Source organism: Hyperolius riggenbachi, chromosome 2 (genome assembly GCF_040937935.1).
Source record: "Hyperolius riggenbachi isolate aHypRig1 chromosome 2, aHypRig1.pri, whole genome shotgun sequence".
NCBI lineage: Eukaryota > Metazoa > Chordata > Amphibia > Anura > Hyperoliidae > Hyperolius > Hyperolius riggenbachi.
In genome coordinates this window covers 353,400,525-353,406,524 of record NC_090647.1, presented here as the reverse complement: position 1 = coordinate 353,406,524, position 6,000 = coordinate 353,400,525, and positions in this window count along the sequence as shown.

The following is a 6,000-nucleotide window of genomic DNA, read 5'->3' as shown; positions in this document are numbered from 1 at the left end:
ATTTCCGCTAACTTTTGACAAAAAATAAAATCTTCTATGAACTCATCATACACCTAACAGAATACCTTGGGGTGTCTTCTTTCTAAAATGGGGTCACTTGTGGGGTTCCTATACTGCCCTGGCATTTTACGGGCCCAAAACTGTGAGTAGTCTGGAAACCAAATTTCTCAAAATGACTGTTCAGGGGTATAAGCATCTGCAAATTTTGATGACAGGTGGTCTATGAGGGGGCAAATTTTGTGGAACCGGTCATAAGCAGGGTGGCCTCTTAGATGACAGGATGTTTTGGGCCTGATCTGATGGATAGGAGTGCTAGGGGGGTGACAGGAGGTGATTGATGGGTGTCTCAGGGGGCGGTTAGAGGGGAAAATAGATGCAATCAATGCACTGGGGAGGTGATCGGAAGGGGGTCTGAGGGGGATCTGAGGGTTTGGCCGAGTGATCAGGAGCCCACACAGGGCAAATTAGGGCCTGATCTGATGGGTAGGTGTGCTAGGGGGTGACAGGAGGTGATTGATGGGTGTCTCAAGGTGTGATTAGAGGGGGGAAATAGATGCAAGCAATGCACTAGCGAGGTGATCAGGGCTGGGGTCTGAGGACGTTCTGAGGTGTGGGCGGGTGATTGGGTGCCCGCAAGGGGCAGATTAGGGTCTAATCTGATGGGTAACCGTGACAGGTGGTGATAGGGGGTGATTGATGGGTAATTAGTGGGTGTTTAGAGGAGAGAAGAGATGTAAACACTGCACTTGGGAGGTGATCTGATGTCGGATCTGCGGGCGATCTATTGGTGTGGGTGGGTGATCAGATTGCCCGCAAGGGGCAGGTTAGGGGCTGATTGATGGGTGGCAGTGACAGGGGGTGATTGACAGGTGATCAGGGGGGATAGATGCATATAGTACACGGGGGGGGGGGGTCTGGGGGGGGGGTCTGGGGAGAATCTGAGGGGTGGGGGGGTGATCAGGAGGGGGCAGTGGGCAGGGGGGGGGATAAAAAAAAAATAGCGTTGACAGATAGTGACAGGGAGTGATTGATGGGTGATTAGGGGGGTGACTGGGTGCAAACAGTGGTCTGGGGGGTGGGCAGGGGGGGGGTCTGAGGGGTGCTGTGGGCGATCAGGGGGCAGGGGGGGGGAAATCAGTGTGCTTGGGTGCAGACTAGGGTGGCTGCAGCCTGCCCTGGTGGTCCCTCGGACACTGGGACCACCAGGGCAGGAGGCAGCCAGTATAATAGGCTTTGTATACATTACAAAGCCTATTATACATATGTGCAGCGGCGATCCGGGAGCTAGTAACCCGCCGGCGCTTCCGAACGGCCGGCGGGTTACTACGAGCGGTGGGCGGAGCGAGTCCCCGGCGGCTGATCGCGTCACGAATGACGCGATCGCCGCATAGCCACTCCCGCAGCCGCCCCCGCCGATGGGCGTATTGCGGTCGTTTGGGCCCGGACTTTGCCGCCGCCCATCGGCTGGGGGCGGTCCTCAAGTGGTTAAAGGTGGCTTAGATGCTTTCCTTGCGTTGAAAGACATCCATGGCTACAATTACTAGGTAATGCCTAATGATGTTGATCCAGGGATTTTATCTGATTGCCATCTGGAGTCGGGAAGGAATTTTTCCTTTTAGGGGCTAATTGGACCATGCCTTGTAAGGGTTTTTTCACCTTCCTCTGGATCAACAGGGATATGTGAGGGAGCAGGCTGGTGTTGTACTTTATATTGGTTGAACTCGATGGACGTATGTCTTTTTTCAACCAAAATAACTATGTAACTATGTAACTATGTAAGAGAGTGGGGGAAAGGTAGAGAGATGAAATTGAGGGACAGTACAGGGGAAGAGACATGAGTGAGCTGCACAAGGCAACACTGCCTAGCTATTCCATGTCCTGCCATTCAGATGGCACTTCGGTGCGAATCTGGACTGCATGCTGCAGACTTCTGCAGCACACAGCCGAATCACTATAGCTGTGCATGGCACTGCTTTGTGATTTGAGCTGCAACTATGCAGCAGAACGGGGCTGTGGCCAAATCAGAAACAGATGCAGCTCCCAGTGGAAATAAGGTGAGCCCTTACAGGAGCCAGTGAATACAGATAATAAAGAGAATAGCCGACATCTGTAATGAAGGGGGAAGTGAAGCCTTCTACAAGGCCCTAACTTCCTTCTTTACTACCACACAGCAGAGGCACGGGGCTGTGCTCATACCTGGCTCTGTGCTTTGTCAAGTTCTGCAGAGCTGCTACATGCTCTGTACACACGCTGCTGCTTCTACATTCAAAGTCAGCTGTAGCCTGGAAAAAGTGCAGGCACGATGCTGTGAGCTGCAGACATTCTGGTGTCTCAATTTGTGCCTGTGCCCAGACACTTCACTGGCCCTGGTCTGGGGGGGGGGGGGGGGGGATTAGTCTGGGCACCAGTAATCCAACCCTAAACTTGCCTATGTGTACTGCTCTATGGAAAGAAAAAGGGGGAAAGGCAAGAGCAGTGCCATGCTTCAGGAACTGTAGGCATCAGGGGACATCGACCTGACTGAATGGGCTGCTATAGGAAAGGCATCTGGAGGCCCATGTACAGGGTCTAGATTTTAAGCAAAAATAATTGTTTTAATTGAGAATAATCTAGGGTGAATGTAGTGTTATAGTGTATGACTAGCTTTAGTTCTATAGCAGGGATTTCCTGAGAGTCCACAGGAAGTGCCACTTAGCTAGACTGTTGGCTGAAGTAAGTGGTACTTATAATACACCTACGAACGAATCCCATTCTGTAGAAGAGTTAAAACAAAAAAGACGGTCTTATTTTTCTTTGGATGAATAAAAACTCTCAAAGAAAATAAAATAATTGTTGAGAGGTTATTTTTATAAGATCAGGATACAGGCTGCAGTGATCAGGCTACTGGGATCAGGTAATTTAACTTTTAACCCATTATATGCATTTGCATTATTTGAAATTTACTGATTTTAAAGGAGGCTGTTGAGAATGAGGAACTAGATATCTATCTCATGTAAAATCACCCACGCAGCACTGGTGAAAAGCTAAAAGTAGACATGGAATAATGATGCTATTTACAGCATAACTGGGCAGTGATCAAAGCTCTGCACAAGCATTTGTGAAGACTTGGGCCTGTCCAACACTGGAGTACAGAGATCCTTGGGACTGAATGTCCTTGGCTAATCACCATAACCACCCCGAGACAGCAGGCAGATAATGAAGTGTCTTTGAGTTCCTTCCTCAGATTATGCCAAATTTGGGACTTGACCATTGACTGAAAGGGATGCCCTTTTTAAGTGGTGTTACACACCCTCAAGTATTGTGGAGACCAAGCACCATATAGATTTGTCCATATCAGAAAGGCACGTATTGTTTCTATGGAGATGGGAGGAGGGACGACAATGTGGCGCACAGCAGTGTGACTTCTGGCAGGCTTGGTAAGGACGGAAACAGTGCAGCCACATAAGATGAGTCCAGCACCCAGAATTTTTGATGACATATTGGGGCAGCTGTAAACACACTAGATTCTCCACCGAGATGGCCCCAAATGGCTTCCTTGATCAAGATACATTTAGACTAGAGTGTGTATGAGGTTTTAGATTACATACCTACTAGAAGAGTTGAGCTTTGCGTGCATTTGAAGATTTTGTTAATTAGAGAGTGACAATGTTTTGTGAAAGATCATTCCAAAAAAAGGGGGAAGCTCATAAAAAGTCCTGTTTACAAGAATGTTTTGAAATGATTCTTGTGTAGGACAGGAGAAGGTTGTGTGCAAATTAGAGATTGTGATTGAGATGACACCTGGATATTAAGTAAGGAAATTCATGTAGGAGACAGATTACAGAGAACTTTGTAAGTAAGGGCTTATTTCCAGTAAGCACAAATTTCAGGCATTTTCCACACGTGATTTCAGACGCAGAATCACTGCCTATTGAAATCAATAGGCTGCATTTGAATCACATGTGAGGAAAAATATGCATGTTTCTCATAGCCGTATATGGAATGGGAAAGCAATTCGGATGTGAAATCGCATCAGCATGGGTCCCGGGCCGTTTCGGAAATGGATGTGGCACCCCAGTGAAAATGAGTTAGAAGATTGATGAGTGACGAGTCTCCCCAGGAATCAAGCACTGTCCTCATTTTGTGCCAGATGAATGTCCGTTAAACAAGGTGTGCATGAGATCTGCAGATATCATAGACTATGAATGCTATGAAGAAGTGAAGGCAAAACTAAATAAATTAAAAATAGACAAGGCACCTGGCCCGGATGGCATGCATCCTCGGGTCCTCAATTATAGATAAACCCCTTTATCTTATCTTTTGTGACTCTCTTTCAACTGGCAGAGTCCCAGTGGATTGGCGTACAGCCCACGTTTTTCCATTATTTAAGAAGGGCATAAAATCAGATCCAGGAAATTATAGACCTGTAAGTTTAACATCAGTTGTATGCAAACTATTTAAAGGGTTACTAAGAGATACTATACTTCATAGTAGAAAATAATCTTATTTCTCAGCATCAGCATGGGTTTACTAAAGACAGGTCCTGTTTGACTAACATGCTCAGCTTTTATGAGGTAGTGAACGCTAATGTGAATATTGGGAATGCTGTAGATGTGATATACTTGGACTTTGCAAAGGCCTTCGACACTGTTCCCCACAAATGTCTGGTTCAAAAGTTGAGGATGCAAAGACTGGAGAAGAGTCTGTGTGCATGGATAGGGAACTGGCTAATGGACAGAAAACAAAGAGTTGTGGTCAATGGATCGTACTCAAAATGGGTGACTGTTAGCAGTGGGGTCCCACAGGGGTCTGTACTGGGTCCAGTGCTCTTCAATTCATTTATTAATGACCTAGTAGATGCAGTAGAAAGCAATGTTGCTATTTTTGCAGATGATACAAAATTCTGATGAATCATCAACTCTCAGGAAGAAAGTGACATATCGCAAAAGGGTCTGGATAGGATGGCTATATGGGCACATAGGTGGCAGATGAAATTCAATGTTGAAAAATGTAAAGTCATGCATTTTGGTCATACCAATGGTCTAGCACCATACAAAATATATGGCATACAGTTGGGGACATCAAACTTGAAGAAGGACTTAGGAGTACTCATTGACAACAAGTTAAATAATCGTATTCAATGCCAAGCCGCTGCAGCTAAAGCTAATAAAATTTCGGGATGCATTAAAAGGAAAATAAAACTCGAGATGCTAGCATAATATTGCCCCTGTTTAACTCTCTAGTAAGGCCACATCTGGAATATGGAATTCAGTTCTGGGCACCACATTACAGGAAAGATATTGCAGTTTTAGAGCAGGTGCAGAGACGAGCAACAAAATTGATGCGTGGGATGGAAGGTCTCACTTACCAAGAAAGGTGAGATAAACTGGGTTTATTTAGTCTAGAGAAAAGACGTCTTAGAGGGGATCTAATTAACATGTATAAATACATCAGAGGGCAATATAAAAGCTTGGCGGATGAGCTTTTTGTCCCTAGGCCTAGAGGACATGATCTGCGCATGGAGGAAAAATGTTTTAGCCATTTATTTAGTAAAGGGTTTTTTACAGTAAGAGTGATTAAGATGTGGAATGCATTGCCCCAGGAAGTAGTTATGGCAAATTTTATACCTGCATTTAAAGAGGACTTAGATGCTTTCCTTGCGTTGAAAGATATCCATGGCTACAATCACTAGGTAATGCCCAGTGATGTTGATCCAGGGATTTTATCTGATTGCCATCTGGAGTTGGGAAGGAATTTTTTCCCTTTTGGGGCTAATTGGACCATGCCTTGTAAGGGTTTTTCGCCTTCCTCTGGATCAACAGGGATAAGTGAGGGAGCAGGCTGGTGTTGTACTTTGTTCTCTGGTTGAACTCGATGGACATATGTCTTTTTTTAACCCAAATAACTATGTAACTATGTAAGAACGGCATTCAAAAATATACGTTTCCATTCTGGCTGACACTTCCCTGGGCTATGCAAGTCTGCAGTAGCAGCTGCCTCCTGTGTGTTTCTCCTGCTTAA